The following is a 24,872-nucleotide window of genomic DNA, read 5'->3' on the forward strand; positions in this document are numbered from 1 at the left end:
TTGAAAGTATCGGTAATAAATGAATATCGTTGTAACATACACGATATAGGTGTACACCGTTACGTAATTTTTGCCATACGGCCAGCTTGAGACTCGAAGGTCAAGGCCGGCCGGAGAATTCAAGCGAGAGAAACTTTCGAAGGATATCTTGAAGCACCGGAAGATTCCTAATGTGTTTGAAAGAGATCGGAAGAAAAGCCTGTTAAAGTTTGCAACGTTGGATTATTCAACAAAATAAATGAATGCGATAAATAATTTGCAATTTGTAGCTTTTCAAGCAGGAAAATGATTCGTAAAATAAAAAATTGGTGAATAACAAATGTTTTTTTCGTTCATTTCGTTAGAATGCAACGCTGCGAACACTTCAGCGTCATGTTGGAAGACCGAGGAAGAAATTAATTTGAGCAAAATTGATAATTGCCGTCTCCGCGTTCCAACTCGACGACATCCACGACGAGTCCATTTCTATCGATATTTCAGTTTGAGTCTACATGACGGCAGCGATCCATATACGACGCCTCGCTCAACTACTAACGAGTTTTAAAAAATAATCAAGAAATGATGAAACGCGTATAATGGGCAGCAATTTCGAAAAACTCTCGCGATCTGCAATATATCATAATGGGAATACGGAATTCAAAACGCTGAGAGAATCGTTCGGACAGTAAAGTTCGACACCCAAATTACAGAAGTTCGCACGTCCGCCAATTTCTAAATCGCACCGATTCGAGCGCACACAACCGAAACTTCACGAATCCACACACGCAATAAACTCGCTCAGCTATAAGTACTGCTTGCATCGACGAAAGTAGTAAATTGAAAAGTATAATTTAGTTTGAAAAAATCCGCTGATTCGATCTTCGAATCTTTACTGAAACAACAAATTCCTATTCCCAACGTACATCGACGCAAACGTCGTTAAGTGCGGAGCCCAAAGGGACAAAGAACGAGAAGTTCTGGGGACCCTAACAGGAGGCAATTTCGAGACGAGTGTCCATCCATGCGAGAAGGTGATAATGGTACATAGTGTGTGCCGGCAATAACGTTCGACGCAGGAAGAGTCATGGGAAAAGGCGTCAACGCGCGTCGCAGTTTTACGGTCCCTTGACGTACTCATAACATTACATATAAGCAGCGTACTGTAGCGTGCGTGAGCGGGCGTTACCGCGCTCCTTTGTGAAAGGGAGGTATAACGCGCTGTTATTCGACGAATAGGGTCAAAACGGGTAAGGAAGCAGTGCTGGATATCCGAATATCCATTTCGAGCAAGAAAAGCTTACTTGAGACAATAACAACGTTTTTGTTACAATTGTAGCTGACTTTTAATCGACACGATTCGCTCGAAAGGATTTGTAATTTGTTATAATTCTGGTGTGTATGGAATGTCGATAAAAATGATAAGGAAACGGTGGCGAATGATCTCGAAGACCTGGAATCACGACGCTGGAGTTTGCGACGTTGGAGTCCAACGAAATGAACGAAAAAAACATTTGTGATTAACCATATTTCACGAAGTATCGGTGCAGGTAGAAAAACAACGAATTGTGAATACGACGCTGCAGTTTGCAACGTTGGAGTTCAACGAAATGCTCTAAAAAAAACTCTCCAATAACTTCAGTAATTCTCCAATTTCGTTCTCCGTCGAATTTTCAATTTATAGTTTTTCAGCCTGCACCGCAATACTTCGTGAAATAAAAAATTGGCGAATTACAAATATTTTGTTCGTTCATTTAATTGGACTCCAACGTTGCAAACTTCAGTGTCCTCAGGAATCGAGCACAGGGGTGACAGAATTTTGCAACAGTCATCATTTACCTTCAATAAATATCACTTACGACGGGGGACCCGCAAGACCGTTGAAAATCCAAGTGTCGAGTTATCGAGTGATGAAGAGCTCAAAACTTTCCGGATACTCGTTTCACAGAGGAAAAATTCGACGAGGATAATGACGGATTTAAAACACAATTGAAAAAGCTTGAGACAAATTTCAGCCACACAATTGTACACTTCACATAAAAATATTAGAGTAGTTGACAATTTAAAATTAATTGAGATCAAGGAGAATTTGACTGGAAATTTCACTGCATTATCTGACTCAGCGTCACGATAATGTACGTGGACACTGTCAAGTACTTGTGGCAGAGAAAGGAAGTGTGTTCGAGACAATGATATCTTATTACTCCGTACGATTATAACTCCCTGAAAAGAACCGTAAATTACTCGGCGCCCTGGCTTGATACCTTCTAAATAAGTATGAGTTATTCCCGACTGTTTTAGCACACGCGAAACAGCGATAAAAATATCAGCTCAGCTATCTACTGGATTCGTATTAAAATTACGAGTTGAAGCAAAAAATGGCACTCGTTGAATGTACACCGAAGACTTTTCGTGGCCACAACGCTCTATGAAAATTCCATTTTTTTCAAAGTACCAACTTCGAGTACGAAAAACGAGCAACCTGCATTCGAGCATGTAACCAGTCATTTTTAGGCCTCCTGCCCGACGTCAGTTCTCATCTTGCAGACACCCAACATACTGGACCCCACAGAGCTCTCGGAATTGGCGTTTTCCCCAAGTATTCGAAACATTGAAACCCTTCAGAGGTTTCGACACTACGAAAAAGAGGATAGAAAAAAAGAGAGAGGACGATGACAAGAATTGCATCACGCAGGCACTTCTGCTCTGGCTGTATGGCGTAATAAAATGGAGTTTGAGGGCGTCCTATGCACATCACGTATCGACCACCACCGACAATTCTGTGCTCTTCACAAAATTCCATCCTCTATCCGTACTCGAGTCCCACATACACGTATATTCTCCTGTATTTTCGTCCCGATCTCTCCTCTCCTCCTCGCTCTCTCTCTCTCTTTCCCTTCCCTTTTCCTCCCATTCTAACGAGGTTACGTATCGTGGAACGCGGATATCAAGAGGATCTCGTCTGATCCCCCTGCTCGCGCGGCGGGAATTCGATTCGCGAACATACGACGAGAGGTCCTCCGGAGTGAAGGACGAGCAGCCGAGATTTTTTTCTCCATTACACTCGTCGTTCCCTCTAAAATTATGCACACGCTGCTCTAGCCAAGGCTTTCCAATGGGAAGGAGAAAAAAGAAATGTCTCACGTGATTTTCCAAGTTCTAGAGAGCTTCGTTGCGAAATGTATCGCGAGGATATCGATGAGACGGTAGCCGCTTTGTATGCATTCGATCATTCGATCTTGCCTTACGAGAAATTTCGACTTTTCTTCGTCGACCAGCTTCCACGGCAAATGAATTTGATGATTTTGATGCACGTTTCGACTTGGCTCTAAAAAAAGTAGCTCGTTACACCGCACCAGCGATTAGCGTGACAAACGAGAATAGTCCGCGCAAACGAAACAGCTAAAAGTGTGTTTACAAGCCTTATAAAAGTCATTGATCCCGTTAAACTCTGCAACAACTTGTATCGAGTGGCAGGTAGGATTGCTGGTCGTTTCGGTCATTCCGTGCGACCGTATCCAAGCAAATAAATGCATTCATCCGTGCCTGTGTGGTCTTGCACTTCCGAGCGATCCTCCGAAGCCCGGCTGAGCCGGTCCGCTCTGTTTTATACTGCCAGCTCGCGAGCTAACTTCACTACTCGTTCCCTAAATGTATAACTCGTACATAAACGTGAACATTTTCGCAACGACCTGACGCGCGACCGTTCGCGTACCTCCTTGTACTTCCTTTTTGTGTTCCTTTCCTTTAATATTTCTCTCGATTTATGAGATCATCCGTAAAAGTGCGAAATGCGTCAAGGTTTCTTTTCGACGCAGCGTGCCAACTTCCTCGCCCTGTTAAGGGCGGGACTTGCTTCTTCCCGGCAGCTATTTCGCTGCCACTTTCGACATGCAAATTTCCGAAAATTACTGCCTCCAATTAAACTCCATACTTCAATCAATAAGAAACGAAGCACAGCAATCGAACCTCTCTTTTGAGTTCGTTAAATAAGAATTCTACCGCTCGGAGCGTGCTGAAGTGAGACGAATTTGAAGTAAACAGTTAATCCAACAAATGCGAGGCCTCGCGATTCTCGGAGGCTCGTTAGAGAAGCCAGGGCGGATCCTGAGGCCCCGATTTAACATTTGAGAACAACGAGCCTGTGTGTACGGAAAAATATAGACTCGGCGACTGGAATATCCATGATACTGCCTTCATCTGCGGCCATATAAACTTGCCAACGAGTTGGCTAGTCCAACCGGGTATTTTATAGCCGCTCGGCCCTATTCCTCCTCGGCTCTATTGCTCTTCCGAAAGCCCCCCCCCCCCCCCCGCGCCCATGGCCCAAAAACTTCCTGGACGATTTTACTGCGTGGGTTTTTCATCGGTGGAGGGAGGCAAGGAGAGACAGAGAGGGCTGCTTCTTGGTGCATTGCTTCGATGCCAAGTCGGGGACAACAAGGCGAACCGATCTATAATCAACACAGGCATACAGCAGTGTATGAGTGTATTTGAGTTCTTGTACGCATCCAACCACCTACGCGAGTCCAGACGCAAGTATGACGCTGAAGTTTGCAACGTTGGAGTCACTTTTTCTCTTGCGCTTTTTCACTAATATCTTTCTCTTATTTAATCAAAATTTCGTCATAATTTTTCTCTGTTTAATCCAAATGACAAGTCTTTTTCATGACGCTGAAGTTTGCAACGTTGGAGTCCAACGAAACGATATAAAAAAACTCTCCAATAATTCCAGTAATTCTTCAATTTCGTTCTCTGCCGCGAATTTGCAATTCGTAGCAATTCAACCTACACCGATGCTTCGTGAAATAAAAAATTGGTCAATTATAAATGTTTTTTTCGTTCATTTAATAGGACCTCAACGTTGCGAACTTCAGCGTCGTTCTTTTTCGCCAAGATCCTCGTACAGCTTTTATCAGGGCTTCTTGGAACATTGGGACGATGACGCTGAAGTTTGCAGCGTTGGAGTCCAACGAAATGATGTAAAAAGGCCTCCAGTAATTCCAGTAACTCTGCAATTTCGTTTCCTGCCGACTTTGCTATTTGTAGTTTTTCACCCTGCACCGATACCCCGTGAAATAAATAATTATCGAATTACGAATGTTTTTTTCCTCCATTCCGTTGGACTCGAACGTTGCAAACTTCAGCGTCGTACGTACGTACACGAACGTAAGTATTCATCGTTTGCTATAGCGAGGGGGGAGAGAACTTGACCGTAGATCTTTGGGTCACGTGGATTACGCCCTTTCCTCGGTCCCCAGCAGACATATTTCTATGCTTAGGTATACACAGGTACCTGCGAAAAGTGGCGGGCCCGAGGATTCGAGTGTCCGTGTAAGCGAGGCAGTGTGAGCATGCGAGCGTGTATGCGAAGAGAAAAGGAACGAAGAAGCGAGACAACGTGGCCGCACACATCAGCAATTCGGGGCTAGGAATATAAGAAGTTGAACCTCAGGGAGGGTTCTTAGCAACGCGATTGTGAAGGCTTTGCTCAGACCCGCAAGCGCGCTCGTTCGAAGGCTCTTGAGAGTGAAGAAAATGCTGAGGACGAGAAAGAAGGAACTCTTTCTTTCGCGTTCTCGCTTTCTCTCCTCTCCGAGTCCCCTCTCTCTTTCTTCATCACGACGAAGCCACAGCCCGGGGTAGTTCTTGCCGCTCGTTCTCTTCCCTCTTCATCTGTATCGACCGCGCGCTCACACGCTAAAAGACCAAAGAGCCGCAGTCTCTCGAGCTGAGTCGTGTGAATTTCGCCCTTTTGTTTGCCAGCGCTCGCTGAACGTGTAATCTCTTCTTTTCGCCTTCTTCTTCTTCTTCTTCTTCTTCTTCTCTTTCTCGTACCTTTCGTTGCTCCTTTGTGCCAGAAATAACCGGTTCCGCCAATCGTCACAGAGCTACGCCAAAAATTCTACCAATCCCCGTGGCAACTTGTCCACAGGCTCTCGTCTCTCGTTTTCCATTGGTCCTGTCCTTCTCGAACTCTTTAATCTCGATAATCCTATACTCGTCTAATCTTTAACCCTGTGGATCCCCTGCTTCTTCCCTTTCGCTCTCTCTCGCTCGGTCTTCGTCTCGACTGTGCCTCTCGGTCAATCTCCAACAATTGGTCTTTCCCCTTTCTCTTGGTTCTTCTTCGGTTCCGAATAGCCAAATAGGTAGGCGTCGATTCGCTCGGTCATTTATTTATTTACGCCCGAGCCAAAGTAATTGAGACTTTTTCTAATTTTTCTCTTTCTCTATCGCACTTTTCCCAAATACCAGCGAATTAAACATAGATCTGGTGTACCAAGTGAAATAAATGAGCCCGAAACGGACTAAATTGTCAATGAAAAGCTCTCCGGTTCGCCCGCATCGTTACCAATTGACGCGCAGCCAGGGAGAACGTTTTTTTTCGAAATCAAACGCTTCCAACAATGTCGATTGGATGGCTCGAAGCCACTTCCTGAAAGCTCGGGAGTGAAGTTGTTCCAATAATACACTCTGTGAACACGATTGAAAAGTTTCTCTACATCCGAAAGCAGGAAATTAATTACGTGTAATTAACGTTCTTGCAGTGAAGGAAATGAGAGTATTTCCTTGTCCATTTAATGTCAACGTGATAACTCACTTTTACGCCAATTTCGAGTTTTAAAACATTGTAGAAACTCCTCCTTTTTCTCGCTCCCATATCCTTTCGTAACAACATTCGTTTATCATTCCTTTTTACACATTAAGTGACATTTTTTATCTTGTCAAATATAGTAATGCAGTAAATTCGCAGCTACGATAATTCCTGCCACTATTATCGTCCCTCCATCACATTTTTATACATAATTAGAGATCAGATGACGAAACGCACCTCAACAAAAATGTTTCGTTTACTCAATTTCATTCATTCATTTCCCAGTGACGATTGAATTCCCTTATTACATTTTTTAGTTTAAAAAAACAATATGGATCAGTCGACTAACCTCACTTTGAATTTTCGCAATCGAAAGTCTCCGACAGGCAGAACCGATGACAAAGATCGGCTAACAGAGCCTTTTTTAATCGGTCAAACCGTCTTAAAGAATTTCGACTTTGAAATAGCAGCTACCTCTCTCGCCGATCCATCCTCTAAAGTGAGAAATTCATGTTTCAAGTTGCTTGCTCCGTCCTCGTACAAAATCCCAGAGCGGATTGAATTTTGAACTTGTAATGATATACATTGCTTTATCCACAATAAAATATAAAATTTTATTATTCGTTATTAACGTAACTTGCCTGAAATGCTCGATGTGGTGTGACTTTCTATTGTGGAGACGTAGCAAAATGGTGAGACGAATTACGCGGTGGTGTTTCTCAAATAGAGATGTTTATTCTACGGGAGCACTGGTCACAACGAAGTTCTAGCGAGTCGACTCACAGCATTACAATTTTGGGGAGGGGTGAAACTAAAATTTTTAAATCTTTTCGAAGATATTTGTATCGCGCCAAATCCGAATTATCAAAAACTCCGAGGATTTAGAGCGCTGAAGAAGAGCGAATGTTGCAACAGACAAACGTTTGGTACAATCGTGCTTTTATGAAAAGCACGATTGCTCAAGGACAAAATTGTAAACAAATAATGCCAGATGCCAAATATAATGTGCATGGCTTCGCGTTGCACTAGGAACAAATTTAAGAAATTTCAGCCGAATCAATGATAAGATAAAAGCAAACCCAGAGAATGTTTGAAACAAAAAAGTCGTTGATGCATTGATTCCGGTGCTAGGAGCAGGAATATCGTATTGAAACATTTTGAAACGCGCCATCGAATTGTCCTTCGATACTCCGCGCAGTCATAGCGATAAATAAAAATGTGGAGGAGCTGCAAAAAACGCAGTACTCGTCGAAAAAAAACCGACGATCAGCCAAGCTTGAGCGTCTTAATCGCTACGAACTTATTCAAAGTAGCCAGTTATTGGTACAAACAGTAAAATTGCATACAAAAAACAATTGTGAGCCATATGAATATTGGACGACGTATGGGAGATAAAAAAATTCTCGTTAAACGGTCGCCAGGGACGGTTTGTTCGCATAAATTAAGTACGTACTCGTGCAATCCTCAAATGTACCCAGAGCACGAGCCATTTAAATGAACAAAGTCTACGAGACATCGGAGGATTAAAAATGATGAGGACACTTCGAAATTACCACAATTTTATCTGCACCCGGATACAGGTATATTTAATTTAAGTTAGAGAACAAAATTTCCGTCAGCTCTTCGTGCCACCGTGGAGTTTGGAATAGTTACAACGGCGCGGGGGCGGCTCACTTTTATTCTTATTTTCGCATGTATGTTGTACGATGCAAGAACCTCCGATAATCCCAGCGAACTTTGACTACTGTGCTGTAGCTTATATTCCCGGACGAACGTACACGAGACAGGAGCGAACTGTTTTGTGTGTGCTCGCGAGAATCGATCGGGAAAACGGCATATCGCGCTCGCGGCTAGCACGTGTGGCAACAAAGAGAAGCACGTACACAGTCGGCAGATATCTATAGGCGAGAGAGTTACTGACTCCATTCGAGGATGGGCACGAGTCGCGAGGCTTTAGCGACTGTGGATTGGCCAACTCCTTTTTTCTACAGGGAATAATATTTCTATATTTATTTGTGTGTACCGCAAAGTGCTTTTTACTCGATGAAATTGAACGACATTTTTTCAAAAATATTATTTCGTGCGAAGACTTATTTTGCTTAGTTAGCGATTTTACATTCGATTTATATCGCACGCGATTTTACAAATTTTATGTGTTTGCATGGATGTGAAAATAATTTGGGGCTGGAAATATCTAGTTTTCAGAGTGCTGTTCATCTCGTGCATATTTCCATCATGGATTCCCGAGATTCGCACAACTTCCTTCTCAGGAGTTTTAAGGTATTCGTTTCACGAACCTGAATATTCTACAAATAACTGATTTTAAATTACAGTAAAGTACAAAAGTGCATGCGAATAGATTGGCCAAGTTTCGGGTCAGGTTATCGGACATTTGATGAAGAATAAAAACTTGAAAAATCGTATGCGAAAGGAATGCCTTGAATTAATAAGCGAATATTCTTCACAGCATCGATAGAAAGAAGCTTCGACCAACTTTTGTTGCAAATTACCTCCACTGAGGTAAAAAATGTTGAAATTAATTATCGTTTTTCAATATTTCCACGGAGAATGTCCGCGTGCGAGGATTGCACAGATTCTTCAAGTTTTTTCAACATTTCCGGACAAGTAATGCTAAAACCTCGTTCCACTACGAACGAGCGTTTCGTCCTCGAGTCCTCATATCGTACAAGAATTCGATGTAAAATTCGTGCGCGCGACTTCTCAGTGAATTTTTAACCCTCGCTCGTGAAGCATTAAAAAAGAGTTCAACAACTCCCTGCGCCCAGACTCGGAGGCTGCGTGAAAAATTCATCTCTGCACGATGATCGTTTCAAAGAAACATCGCGATTGGGACTCACGTGACTTCCGAGCTTCCAAATATAACAGTCCTCGGCTCGAACGCATTCAATTTCAAACAATCATTTCTTCGACCCATAAAAAATGTCACGTGCTTCCACTGCCTCGCTCAAGGAAGTTGAGGCATTAGAAAGAAAATGATGTCGTCGCTTTTAAACCGATTGCATCTTATAAAGTGAAGTGTCAAAGAAAATTAGTCAAATTTTCAGACAATTTGGGAGCGTCGTTGCTGAGATAAATCGATAACAATTTGGGCCAAATAACATTCAGTAGATATCTCCGTTAATGATACTAAAATTGTGAAATTTTTCGGGCAACGTGGGCAAGGCTTGCTGAACAATCTCAATTTTTTTCAGATTTATTAGGAATTTTTCGAGCTAGGATCGTCACCATATACGTGTTTTCGACCGAGCTTTCACCAGTTTTTCGTCTTTTTTTTCCCAACTAGTTTTTAAAGTGTATGCAACATTGCCAAACCGTGAACTGGCCTAACTTTTGAAAGGTACAGGTCATAACTTTTTTGGGTAAAAAAGATGAGTGTACGGCCTCAACTTCCTTGAGTACTGTGAAAAGTGTACGAAACTAATGCTCCGTTGTTACTGCTCCCAGGGAGCGCGGAGCCGCGCTGAAATCATGCGTGCCCCTGTCCCTGCGGGCCGCGTTAGTTGTCTCGCGCCTTTTCTCGTTAGTGGGCGAGTGGCTCCTCCGGACTTCGGAATCAGAGCGGTCAGAGAAATTTCCGCAGTGAAGATTCTCCGGGACGACGAATGGATGAAACTCGCGAAATAATTCGGCTACGTATCTTCGAGTCAACGACGTCATTATCATCGCCGTTACGCAACGACGAGTTGTCCGGAGCGAAACGAAGGGAAATGGGATCCTCGATACCTCCGAATCGCTGTGACCTTGATCTTGCCGCATTTTCACTGACACGCAAGAGGCTTCGCCAGCTCGAAAGGTTTTTTGCCTCGCAAGAATAATCCACTCCGGTGCTGCCTACGGTCGTACAAACACACACGCACACGCACTCGCAGCTTCAGTGTGCTCTGGTGCTCACGTGCGTCTCGTGCGTGGGCGCGCCTCCTCTCACTTCGCTCTTGTCCATGTGTTTTTATACACAAACGTTGAGTAATGTACGGAGTGTGTGATATTCGCTGCTGTGCAAGGCGAAAAATATTCGCACGTACGATGAGTGAGAGAAAGCCTGACTAAATACATTTAAGGTGGCTCCTCTCGCTTGTCTTTCTGTAACATCCTCGCGACACCTTATGGCAATGCTAAAACGGAAAAAAGATTCCGGTACGTTCCAGTTTCATATCTGGCCGAAGGAATCGCTGGGAAAACGAGGAATGTGCCGCTGCGAATTTTCTCGTATCGATCGTTTTCCCTCGATTATGTGCTGCTTCGCCTTCTCAGTTTCTCAAGAAGAGATTGAAATACGAGGATCGTATGAAACGGACGATAAACGTCGACAAAGTGTCTGCATACGTTGATGTCGCATTCCGTCTGACGTGTCAGCTCCGGTGAGAAAACAAAACCCCGTTCTCTGTCGTTATATTTTTCGAGCTTTTATTTTTTTCGTACTTCCGTTCCGAGGCGATTTTTCCTCTCGGTAAACTCTGAGATGGACTGAAACGTCTTGTGTGGATGAAAAGGATTGTTGGACCGATAAGGGGCTCGTGACGACAGGAATTCAAACTCCTCGGACTACCTACGACCATTTTTTCCAGTCCCAGGATCTTTGGTAACGATACAATTATTTGGGGATTACAAGACTCTTTTTTTGCCCCAGGCTCGCCAAGAGTTCCTTCCCATCCGTGGATAATTGACTCTCAACTGATCTCCGCTAAGATCGACCCAGGAAAGACTGCTTTCATTATGTAACGATGCGAACTAAATCGGTGAGGTTGCAGGGCAACGAAAAAAGTGGATTTTCCTGGAATTTTTAAGAAAATTTGCAGATTTGCACTCGAGTATCGTCTCTCGATGCTTGAACCACCGATCTTCGTGAGCAACAAAAATTCGTTCGCTTTTCTCCCCCTTTACAAAGTATCGTCGTTCGTAATGTTTCCGCTTGTATAGTTCAGAACTAGTCCCCTGTTGTTTGAGCTATCGCAGGCGAGTACAAAGCAGCAAGAGTTTTCAATAAACGTGCAATCTTGAAATTTCCTGACTCACTTATTTGGAGGAACAACAACGCACACTGGAAAAATTGGAAGCAACGTCGTAGCGAATTTCTCAGAACATTTACAGTTTCACCGGGTACGTTTTAACATGAATAATTACTTTCTCAGTACAAATTATGCAGTATAAACATTTGCTGATCACAATTATTCAGCTGCGTGATTCGACGTTTGTTACGACGCTGCTGAAGTTTGCAACGTTGGAGTCCAGCGAAGCGAACGAAAAAAACGAGAAATGCTGGAATTATTGGAGGGTTTTTTTCTATCATTTAATTGGACTCGAAACTTCAGCGTCACCGCGAAAAGTGAGAATGAATTCCCCAAAATCTGCTGTCAGATCCGCGGAATCGTCGTTGACAATATTCTAACCGAGTCTGCACCAAAATTCGTCTATAAAAAAATCTACAAACCCAAATAATTTTCGTCTCTTGCGTAAGCGACAGATTTTGAAAAATCCTTGGAGATCTCCGGAGGCCTCATGCTCTATTCGCAATGTAAATGATGCATTTAATGAAAAAAACGTGCTCGAATTCCGATGCTTGTATATTTGGAGGATGGAAAAAAAGCGTCACGCTTCCGCACGCACGAGCCTAAATGCACGTGTAATATCGTTGCTCAAGCTTGATATTCATGCATACGCGTACAATATCCTTTAGTTTAGGTACCCATACCCCGCACGTACGTCAAAGTATAGAGCTACCTGATGTGCATGCACAGGTGCATTACATACGCACTTATTTATACAGGGTGACGTTTATCATAGGGGCGAGCGGCCCGTCAGTAGATTTAGATCAGAACAAGAAACGAGTTCCGAGGAGTATTAAAATTGTGAAGAAATTTTCGCGTTTGTCAAAATTTTAAGAGTACTTTAATGGTCGATGTTTCGACAAAAATGTGTTTGTGCCAGGGGTGGAAAAATTGTTTGCAGGAATGACTAAATGAATGCAGTACAGCAAATATTTTGATGCTTTCTTCTCAATTTTTGGGGAGTTTGTAATCTCATCGAAAGCTCAAAGTGTGTTTGAGACGACGCTGAAGTTCGCGACGTTGGAGTCCAACGAAGGTGGAGGAAAAACATTTGCAATTCACCAATTTCTTATTCCGCACGAAGTATCGGTGCAGGTTGAAAAACTACGAATTGAAAATTCGGGGGAGAACAAAATTATAGAAAATTATTGGAGGCTCTTTTGACCTCGTTTCGTTGGACTCCGACGTTGCAAACTTCAGCGTCATTGTTCGAGCAGCCAAACTACTGGATCGGTGATCGAAACCATAAAACGACTCGAGCATGCGAGTCAACTTTGAAATAACTTTGCTGCAAGTGCTGCGTGACGTACGCAACGAAAAAAACACTTGTAATTGACAATTTTTTATTTCACGAATCATTGGTGTAGGTTGAAAAAGTACGAATTGCAAATTCGACAGGATAAGAAATTGTAGAATAACTGGAATTATTGGAGGCTTTTTTACCTCATTTCGATGACGCTGAAGTTTGCAACGTCGGAGTCCAACGAAACGATCTAAAAAAACTCTCCAATAATTCCAGTAATTCTTCAATTTCGTTCTCTGCCGCGAATTTGCAATTCGTAGCAATTCAACCTACACCGATGCTTCGTGAAATAAAAAATTGGTCAATTATAAATGTTTTTTTCGTTCGTTTCGTTGGACTCCAACGCTGCAAACTTCAGCGTCACACAAGATACGTCGCGATTATCGTGTGAGAAGTTACAAGCTGTAAAGAAATTGAAGTTTGTCCTAGCGAACATTGCATTCGCATTCCATTGCGCCGAAATATTAATGAGTCTGAGGAAACTCATTAGCTTGCAATCGAATGAACCAATCGCTGATTTCTTGGCTCCGGGGGGATCACCTTTAATTTCACCTAATCCTGACGTATCTAAACACCCTGTGCATACATGTGTGTGCGTAAGGTTCTTCGGTCGTAACACCCTAACGATGTATATACGACACGGTGTATTTAACTACGTGAACACGCTTCGACGACGAACTGATGCGTAAGTACACTTCTCTCGCTTTCCTTCTTTCTCTCTCTCTCTCTCTCTCTCTCTCTCTCTCTCTCTCTCTCTCTCTCTCTCTCTCTCTCTCTCTCTCTCTCTTGCTTGTTCTTTTCTTTCTCATTTGTGAGTATGTGCAAGTGTTGCTCGTTGCTATTGCGGCTCCGATGTCGCTTTTGCTGTAGCGAGAGCCTCGTTAACCGTTCGTCGTCGTTAATCCTTTCAACGTTGTACTCTATGCACATATATATTTTTCCACCTTTTACATCGAGACCAACTTTCGTCGTGTGTGCCTCCACAGGTACGAGTTTATACACGTACGAAGCTGGGGATGTCCCTTCGCATTGGATCTCTCTCCATCGCCTTTTTTTCTACGCTAATATGCGTGCGGATCGAGAATAAGGACGGAGACACTTTTTCTCTTGCGCTTTTTCACTAATTAATATCTTCCTCTTGTTCAATACAAGCTTCGTCATACTTTTTCTCTGTTTAATCCAAATGACGAATATCTTTTTCGGATGAAGATCCTTGCACAGCTTTCATCGGGGCTTCTTGCAACATTGGGAAGATGACGCTGAAGTTTGAAGCGTTGGGGTCCAACGAAATTATGCGAAAAAAGCAACAGATCACCGATTCTTCGTGAAATAAATAATTGCTGAATTAGGAATGTTATTTTTGCGTTCATTTCGTTCAACTCCAACGTTCCAGACTTCAGTGTTGTTTGGAAAGCTTCACTGTACACTGTTCACTTGGTTTCAATCTTCATTTTGAAAAAGCAACGAAAAGGAGCACACTTGACATAGCGAATTGGAGCAGTTCGCAGCAGAATCAATGGAGAAAGTACATAAAAATGGAACTGACGATTCTCGACATTGATATTCTTGTTATCACTAAATAATTGAGGAAAAAAACGAGAATTTCTGTGATCGAACCTCTCGAAGAGTCAGCAACAGTCGTTTGTGCCCATCGATCCAAAAAACCATCATTTCTTCATTTTTTTCCAACCAGCTTTAACCAACAAACATATTCACTGAGAATGAATAATTATATTTGAGAAATTGATTGGAAAGATTGAAAGAAACGAATAAACGAAATTGATCTTACGAAGAAAAATGATTTTTAGTGTCTCCTTCGTCTTTTGATGTGCAACAACGTTACGAGTCGCTTACTGATTAAAACAGACGCAAGCAGGGATATGCGAATCCGAGTAAAAGTCTAGCTTCGATGCTGCAAACGTAACTCCCGGGTCGATGCTCTACCTCTCGCTCTTTCTCCGAGCGAAAAGTGAGCGAAGTATTCTTACGGCCGAGAGAAGAGTCCCTGGGCTCGTTAACGGTCTGAAAAAGAGCGAGAGAGAGAGAGAGAGAGAGAGGAAAAAGAGAGAGATGCGTGAACGCGTGCGAGAGGCTCTTTGGTTATGCGTACAACGAAAACTACTTTCGGTCCTTCCACGAAAACCACGCCAGCAGCTAAACTATACATTTTTCTTGCTCCTTTTTCCCCTCTCCCTCTCTCGCTCTTTCCCTCCCTTCTCGTGTTCGCCAACTTTTAGTTTGGCTTTACTACGGACGGGTCAGAATAGCCAAAATTCGCTCTCGAGCCCCCGATTTACGGACTGTCATCTCGGCTTTCGGCGTCGTCAGACTCTTTTTTCTACTTTAGTACTTGAATTTGAATCTCGTACTTGGCCCAAGTTGTACTTGCGAAATATTAAGTTCGAAGATGATTTATCGATGTGTAAACTTTCCGATAAAAAAAGAGGTTCCGAAGCACCGTTCAACGTGCTTACGAAGGTATTGAGAGAGTGGACGACTTTCTCAAAGGTTAATAAATTTAAAAACTTTGAAATCGAGCGCAGAACGAAATAGTCACGAAAATCCTGTCCAAGTTTTCATTCGTATTATCCGATTCAAAACTTTCGGGCAGCTTTCGTCGAGCAGGGCTCAAACACGCATTGAACATTATTTTATTTATCTCCATTTTCTTAAGTACGAAAACTTCGTTCATACGATTATGGAGAACCGAGCACACTTCAGACGATAATTAAGATTCGTCGAGCTTCGGCGTACATTTTTGACACTAAATTATAATTCACAATACAATTCCAGAGATTTCAATCCGATATCGAAGCTGGAGCGCGTTATTTTACGAATTTTTTGACGTGTCGGACGACGAGGTTGCTCCAAAGTTTGTCATCGATTGCGATGACGAGGTTGAAAATGTCGCCGATAACACCTCGCTATTTCTGTGCATTATTTTTCATGACGCTGAAGTTTGCATTACGTTGGAGTCCAACAAAACGATCTGAAAAAGCCCTCCAATAATTCCAGTAATTCTCCAATTTCGTTCCCTGCCGAATTTGCAATTCGTAGCTTTTCACACGACGCTGAAGTTTCCAACGTTGGACTCCAACGAAATGAACGAAAAAAACGTTTTTAATTCACCAATTTTTTATTTCACGAATCGTTGGTGCAGCTTGAAAAACTACGAATCGCAAATTTGGCAGGGAACAAAATAGGAGAATTACTGGAATTATTGGAGAGTTTTTTTCGATTATTTCGTTGGACTCCAACGTTGGAAACTTCAGCGTGGTTATTTTCCAGTTAAATTAATCGCTCTTTATCCTTACAAATCCAAAAAATCGTGCATAAAATAAGTGCCCGAAAGAAAAACTCGTCCCGTAGCACTTGTTTCTGCACAAAGGAAGCTCGAAAACTTCAATTTTTAAAATACCCTCAAAGTCGTCCCTTAACGAAAGAAATAAAAAAGACTCGAGCCCGAATTCAAGAATCGAGAAAGATGTTTATAAAAAAAAATGGTCAGAAGTCAATAAAATAATGACGATCCTTTGCCAAGTTCACGACGTGATAAATAAACAAAATGTTTTTTCTAAATAGCATAATGAAGAGGGGAAAGGAATATAAAAATTACAAAATATATGAGATTGAATCTTACCAGCGATAAAGCAGAACTCCACTGTGATGACTGGGCGGATGACTCCACCGTCTACAATCCTATATCATCACGTGTCCTTCCCTCGCTCCTTTTATTTGTATCGCCAAACACCAAATTTTCAATCTCTCAAATCCGTTTCTCCGATCGTAGCACGAAAAAATCCTTTGAGACTGCTCGACGATTTATCGTTGGGAAGAGCGGTCACTTTCATTGGCCAACGGTGTATGAACTCACATAGAAAATCGTCACTTAATATTCCCTCACTGAAGGAGCGCACTCAAAAAATGGAGAAAAAAAAATAAAAAATAATGGAGAGCAAAATGCAACGAGATAGTTTATCCGCTTGTTTCTACGCGGGATACTCGATGTTTACTTTCAACCTTTTCCGGCGCCCAGTCCCTTTACCGACGGCGCTACATTTTCGGCGCTCTTTCGTCTGCGGTTCTGTATCAACGAAAAAAAACAACACGGGACATAAGTTTCGTAATAATTCGCAGTTTTTTTTTTATTTTTTTTTTTTTTTTCAATTCAACTCGAATTATTACAGAGTTTCGGGTCGAATGAACTTCGCATAGCTTTTATTAGCGATGTAAAAAAAATAGTACGATTCATTCGTACAATCAAACACACTCGCACAAACTTCTCTCTGCTTGTACATTTCAGAGCGAAAGAGAATGAACAGAGAAGCTATATAAACTCGAGCTTTTCCACATTTCGTTAATGGTCGACATCGCTTTGCCCTCTTAAAAATTGACGAACGAGTTAGATCTGCAGTAAACGTCGAGGAATCTAAGCTTCCCCTTGCCAATTTTAATGTCATGCAAAATAAACTTTTTCTCAACGAATGCAAGAGCGAATTCCGATCGTTGAGCATTGTGCACGAAGAAGCTGCTTTTACCAAAATTGGGAATAATCGAAACGAGCAAATCTTCACAGTTAACCGTCTTAGTGAGCGCGCCGTTATTTTCTTGTGCCATCTGTTAATTTACATGCGAAAAAAGACGTGCTCGAATTCATGCTGTGGATTTCGTGACGTTCGATACACTCCGCTAATATCTCCGGAGCGAACAGTTCGATTCGAAATATTCGAAGAAACCTTTCAGCGAATGCCGTGGCAATTTAGAAGGTTCGATGAAAACTCTCGAGTATTTCGTCGGCAGTATCGACACGCCGAAATGACTGAAATCAAACCAAACATCACCGGCGTTTCAACTGGTTTCCGGGTCATAAAAAATCCTTCGTGTCTGACGTCGCGCACATTTTTCTTCTTCCAATATTTCGGGATCATTGAAATTGGTTTATAGGTTAGATTTATCACGGGAAAATATCGCAAGGGAATGAGAGCTCGAAACAACGGCTAAAAGCAAAGCGAGTATTTTTATTGCTGTTGGCCAATTCGCAATAACTCGATTTTTGCGCGTTCCAGTAGCAGCGAAATCATTGATTTCTAACCTCGAAAGTTGAGAATTTGGAGAAACGCGGATTCTTGTTTGATAACAAAGTATAGGAAATTGGATGGTACGAGATGACCGCCTCGACGCATGAAACTACATTCACCAAGTTTTTATAATCATTCTCAAAAATTGTAAGAACCGAAGCAATTTTTTTGCATAAAAATCGACGTATGTGTGAGAAATATGCGCGTATGTATGCCTTTAGCAGGAGGTTCTAGAACACGAAAATCGCGAAATGCGCCGGTCCAGGAACGGCGGCAGCACCGAATTGAGGAGAGAGAGAAGTCCGCACCTCGATGTGCGATGTTGCAGCTTCGGATATATTCCCTTTAACGACGGGCGCCGGCCGGTCGAGCCAACGGTTAAAGCTTTAAAGCCCTCAGTAGAACACCGAGCCACATATTTCGCCCTTTCTCTTTCAGTTTCCCCATAATAAAAAAGCAAAGTGATCACTAATGTCTCGACGAAGACGATCGAGCAGAATTTGTTATCGATGCCTGACAAAAATTCAGTATAAACCCCTAAAAAGCTGAAAAACTGTGAATATCCGAGTATTTTTCATCCCCGCAGGGTCTGCTGAGCTCAGAACCCAAGCACACATCAATTCTTTCAATCTCTGAAAGCAAAACTTACGTGTAAAACTGATTCAATACCGTTGTATTGGAATAACAAAAACGAAGATCCCAACGGAACACCCAAAATTCGCAATATTTCCGTGCAGAAATGTATTACGACGGTTTAAACATTTCCAAAACACTCAACACTTGATATATTGCACATGCTTTTTCAATAAAGTGTTCACACTGATTGTCGTCCGGAATATTCGGCCGACGGATCTCAGAGAGCCGCTTTTGTTTTTCTGTCGTCTCAAACTCGGAGCGATACTAAAAAAATCACTGTCGTATCATCACGGATGAGATTTATCGGGTCTCTCGACGTTTCTTTTATCGTAAATCACTCAATAAGAACGCTTTCGATTGTTTGACCCCACTTTGTTTTTCCGAATTAACTCGTATACGCTTTTTCGCTTGGCTACACACTTCCGGTTTAAATTGGGCGTTTTATTATTGCAACGTCGCGACGTTGCATGTTACCAGTCCGACGGCTGAATTGTGACTGCCTTCTACCCGGCAACTCCGTGACTAATCCCCCACCGCTCGGCAACCCTCCAGGCCACACCCTCGCCGCGTTCAACTTCGACTCCGCCCACTTTTTTGTAAGCCCTGCGGAGGAAGCAGCAGTATCCCCCATCAACGTTCCATCGTACGGAAACCCCTCGATTCCCCTTTTTATTTCATATATCGAAAATAGATTTCGTGCGATCGATCGGTCACGAATATTCACGAAAAATCAAACATGGCGGCTGCCATTTCGCTTTTTCCATCTCTCCGTGAGATGCCCTGAGATAAGCAAACGAATAATTTTTTTATGGCTAAATATTCGAAATGTTACTTTTGATCGCGAGAAAAATGCATTCTTTATCATTTACCTTCGTCAAAATATCGATAGTGGACAATAGGAAATGGAGAAACCCGCTTTTTTTGGCATTCTGCATAACGAATCGACCGTTTATCTTTCGCTGCAGTATTTTCGCTATTCGGTGAGTAATACGATTGACATTTACGCTGACAACGGCGATTTCTATGATGAAAACACGGCGAGTGATCCTGACGGGAGAATAAATCTCTGTTATGTTGCTGTATTTTCGTTTTTCGCAGTCGCGATTTCCGATTTTCGGTAGGGAATTTTTTTTTTTACTTTCGACACAATAAATACTTTATTGAATTCCGAGACATCAGAAATCGATTTTTTTCGTCCTTGTTCAATTGAAACGTTTCAATCCCATAATCAACCGAAGTTTTGTCCAAATCTTCCCATTTTTGCTTAGTTTTTTCTCTTCTTCTAACAATTACAACCATGCTTTGAAGTCTCTATTGAAAATTAATCCAATGCTCGGAGAGAATTGGGGTTAAAAAATGACAATTTAAGAGGCGCGACAGAGCGGCTCGACGCCAGGGTATTTTCGTCACTTTTGATTAAACGATTTGAACGAACAAAGGAGGAATGAGCTGAGGCGCGGCGGATCGAATGAGGCAAATTACGTTTTTGGTTCCTGCACGCGGTCGGTCGTACGCATACTAAGATGAAACGAGCAACACAGTTTCCATTGGTTCAGTGAATCGTGGAAATGAAATTCACTGACTCAACGCCATTTCCGCATCACAATCGATTTTTTCCTCGTGTCGCAACGAAACGTTTAAACAAAAAAATGAAAAATTTTGTGCTCGAAAGGTCTTGTACTTTCCTTCGAATTCGTTGATCGCACGGATGCGCTAGGTTTTTGAAAATTTAAATGCATGCGAAACGTTCGTTTAATCCGTGGACGGCGTCGACACGTTTCCGAACGTTGAGACTCCATTTTGGGACCACTTCCATATACGAACAAGGCAAAGTACGAAGGTTCGTTGGTTCTGAAAATGTTTTCAACGACGTTCAAGGAAAAATCTTAAATGATAAAAAATCTGAAGAAGGCATTTCAATAAATTTCGTTTGCTTCACTTCTAAAATAATTGGAATTTGATCCCGATCCGAAACAACGTTATCGCCGACACTTGAGGCTTTGCGAGGCTACCATTTCTTCGTGTGCAAGATCTGCGTCGAACTGTCGCAGTTTTTCTATAAACTTCTAACTTTTAACGTAGCAATGTGATTTTTTTGTTCGTTTATTTAATTTTCTTCGAGCTTTTTTTAAATAAAAAAAATTTGTTTAAAAGTTGAGTTCATTTAAGGCAGTTAACATTCGCAGGCGCGCACTGAGTACGAAAACTGTGATGAGACACTGAAACTTTCACAAATCTGAAGTGCAGTGACGTCCGAACTTCTGTTGGCCGAATGCGATGATGTTGCAGCTTCCCAAATTCAATCAACGTTCGGAACTTTTTGCTGAGGTGAACGACAAAAAAACGTCCAACGTCTTTTAAGGTAGCCCGTTTCCGAAAAAACTGCATCGACAAATACTGCCTGAGCACGTTTTTGTTAATTCCGAGAAATCCTGCTCGAATTTGTCACCCGACATTTTTCGTGCGATAAAAACATAAAAAATTTTAATATGAGTGAAAATTTTTCCGTTTTCACTTCGATACAATAAAAGCTGAAAGTTTCAAACCATTTTTCGTTTCTGTTTCAAACGAATCAAGTTTTTCACCGGTTGCTCAAGATCTCGTCTCGAGAATATTGAATCGGAAATAAAATCGAAAATTTGCAATTGAAAAAAATGAATCTGCGTCGCCGAATTTACTGTTTTTCTTTGAATTTCATTCGCCGCAACGCAACCACCGCATTTCCGTCTCAGTAATGTACCATTTTTAACAAGAACCGTGAAGGACATTTTTTCAAAACTATTTCAAAACATTCATCCAGATCAGAGGCTCAGGAAAATCGATGTGCGGGCTCTGACTGATACTTCAAAGTCCTTAATATGTTCCCAAAGGCTTAAGTACCTTTCGAACGTATTTTCAGGGTACCCACGTGGAGGATAAAAAAAATATCTTACAAAGAGAAATGCTCGGGCAAAAGTGACTCGCATATCCAATTTTCCGATCTTTCGTTTTCATACAGGACTGCTGATAAATGTTGGATTTTCTCAAGACATATATCGAGGTGCCGATCTATTTAAGGCTCGCCGGAGATTCATTATGTGATAAATGATAAAGATTTTAAAAGGATTGATCGTGCCCTAATCGAGATATTGAAAATCGCGAAATGTGTTCGCCGCGCCGCGCACTATTCAAGAAAAATTGTCTAACTTCACTGACACTGACGTTTTCGTCTCAGTGTGAAATGATTGCTCGAGGCAACGAATTGAGTTTTTCGCATAACTTAAATTTCCGTTTGTACTACCGAATTTCACTACTTTTTCCGCAATTTGTCGAGCTAACAAAAATTTTGTGAACTTATTTTAAACCAAGAGAAATTGGATCGATGAATTTATTCACTTTGTACACTGTGTGCATGGGGAAACGGGGTTATTTTCGAGTTACGGATTTTTAGCTCCTCGCATACTGTTAGGTCCCCGCGAGAATGTCGAATTGGTCGCAACAGGGAATTTGAATCTTCCTTCGAATCGAGACAATCGAGTCCTTTACGAGGCTTCCATCGTTTGGGACGAGAGCCTCATCTTCGGCTGTGAAATTGATTATTAATTAGACCGATTTCCTCTTTTTTTCCGTTCAAAAACGCTTTTATTTAGCTGTCATCGTAGATTGAGGTTCTTCAGTTGTATAGCGACCGATTCTGAATTTTCACAGATTTCCGACTCGCTGCGCGCGACTCGGGTTTTGTACCTTCCAATAATCCTGCTGATTCCTCCCCTTCTATTGTCGCTGTTTGGGCCCAGCCGGTAAGCTGTTGGCATGTGTCTCGATCCTTTGTTCGCGTACGATACGTCCGCGTTGACCTTTCCCAGTTTTGGTCATGCGACGCATGCACTGAGTGGCACTGGGTCGAAAAATGACTTTCGCAGGTATCGGTAGCTTCGGCTTATCGAGTAAGGGGAAATTCTGATCTCAGTGCTCGTCAATATCAGTGGGAGATGATACTTCGTCACAGAGTTGTTTTTCTCTTTTCATACGTTCATTGATTTCCCAATCACTTATTCCGACGAGGATGAATCGTTGTTTTTTGCAGAAAATTAGCATCAGGCGTGGATCTAGTTATGCGTAGTTTCGGTAATTTGAAAGCAGAACGCAACGATCCGATGTAAAAATAGCCATTGCTAGCTCACTCCGCAAAAAAAAATCAAGTCTTCGAAGACCACGCGAAAATTTAACTTCCGAATGTGACTGGCGAGGCTGTACGTTTAACCGTTGGGATGGTGCAAGCTGACTACCGCGCCACTAGTGATGAAAATTGAAAGTTTTTGGGGATCTTCGCTGTGTGCACTACTCTGGAGGGAGTGAAACTATCGCAGCGCCCATGGTGGCGGGAATAGGCAAGAATTGAAATAATAATTATCATATAATAATAATTATTATCAAGAAGTGCTGATCCCGAAAGCTTATGATTTATGACATTAGAGGCGCCACGAGTACTTTCGACTTTCGACCTGCCCTCTATCGATTCTGCATCATGCTTATAAGCACACCAGTTTTTTTCGTACCATTCTGGTAAGCTCCCGATTGGATGGGACTTACGGTTCACAGAAAAAGATTATTCGATTTATTGATTCGAAGCGTGCATCGGTTTTTATAATTTGTCATAACCATCCTGAAGGCGTTTGAAATATCGATGAAAATCTTCTAAAACATTTCATATTGCAAAAAAGTGACAAAATTTCGACATGAAACGTCGCTCTCATCTTTCATTTTAAATACTTTTGTACACCATTTTTTTGCAATTTTATTGTCTGAATAAAGATCGTTTCGTAACGATTCGATGGGATTTTTCTCATGTACGATAAAAAAATGAGATGACCTGAAAAAGAATTGTTGAAAGTAACTTTTTTATTCAGCCTCTGAACGAGGCAAGTGCCTCAACGACGATTCTTTTGTCATCGCCTTGTCAAAAATGTAGCTGAGTATTACGAGGAGATTGTGACTAAAAATTTGAACGTAAAATATTCCATGTGAGAGCAGAACACGTTTTACGAGGAAGCGGAACTCGAGATTATCGTCCACCCACACTCGCGATTCTGGAATTCAATACACGAGAGTTCGTGCGTCTTTGTTTCGTGTCAACGACTGGGACGTTAAAAGTAACGACGCGGCGGACCGAGAATCGCTCCGCCTTCTGGTTATTTCCCCGCCTCCGCAACAGGCACTTACGCCTCCCATTTGGAAATGTTCGAGCCTGGCATAGCACTCACTCAAACTCCAACAAAGCAAATTTCTCTCCTATAACTCGGTCGCCCCCTCCGGCCCCGCGCCGGCACGGCATGGGAGAGAACCGCTGTCGCTTCCCTCCGTGCATTTTTCTTTTTTTGCCACACTCTCCCCCACGCGACACACGAATACTCAATAATGAAACTGACATGGAACCTTGGAAGCCACGCCTCCACGAGCGCGCTCCCCTCGGACTCCGCCCACTCTCGTTCAACTTCGAAGGATATCAACGCGTTTTTGAATTAACCGTCGCCATATTTATTTTATCCGTGTTCGTAAGGCGATTTCGAATATTCGACATAACCTAAAACGGCGCTGGGACACGCCGAAAATTTCAAGGGTAATACGTCGCCGCGCGACAGTCACAACGACGCAAATTCCTCTATTCGAAACATTTTTGAGAAACTTTTACTCGAAATCCACATTTCGAGATATTTGTGCCAATTTTCATCGAGATTCGAACACGTCTTTGAACCATTGTATGGACAGAAAAAGACACAAAGACGGGAAAGTCACTTGTTATGAGGAACCAGTCAAACGAGCTAATAAAAACGTTGAATTTGTCACACGAGCCACGTCATTTTTTTTGCTCGAACCCTTCCACGTTTAGGTCTCCAAGAAAAAGTGCAGCGTTTCAATCGTGCTGAATTAAATTCGAATAACGGAAAAAAACGATTGAAATGTCCAAGTTGTTTTATCGGAACTCGATCTGTTCAGTGAGATGTAACAATACGCATTTTTTTTCACAAGATTTCAGTTACGGTGTTCTCTGGACAGAGGGCGCACTAGACTCGATGAACCGCTGTCCAAATTCTTCGATGCACGGTCATGGCCGACTAGCAACAGTACTGATAATATTGCGACACGTTATTTTTGACGCAGTTCAGTTTTCGAGGAAGGTAAAAGAAAAACAACCCGAGGAGTTTTCTCACCATGGAGTGAAGTGCAACTTTTCG

The 24,872-nt window shown here is 42.2% G+C and overlaps 1 protein-coding gene across 10 annotated transcripts in view; it reads right to left on the reverse strand.

The window, feature by feature from the left end:
- Positions 1 to 19,135, reverse strand: part of wge (winged eye) — a 113,185-nt gene extending 94,050 nt beyond the window's left edge. For 9 of the 10 annotated variants that reach the window (XM_043434096.1, XM_043434092.1, XM_043434088.1 and 6 more), the window contains exons 1-2: positions 18,671 to 19,135; positions 16,584 to 17,027 (exon numbers count right to left, since the gene is read on the reverse strand). The gene's annotated coding sequence lies outside the window, so the exon portion shown is untranslated. Of the gene's footprint in view, positions 1 to 8,027; positions 8,055 to 16,583; positions 17,028 to 18,670 lie in introns of those variants that run through there. The other variant, XM_043434087.1, reaches the window with a different exon arrangement.
- Positions 19,136 to 24,872: the final 5,737 nt, after the last annotated feature.

Source organism: Venturia canescens, chromosome 1 (genome assembly GCF_019457755.1).
Source record: "Venturia canescens isolate UGA chromosome 1, ASM1945775v1, whole genome shotgun sequence".
Classification (NCBI taxonomy): Eukaryota; Metazoa; Arthropoda; class Insecta; order Hymenoptera; family Ichneumonidae; genus Venturia; species Venturia canescens.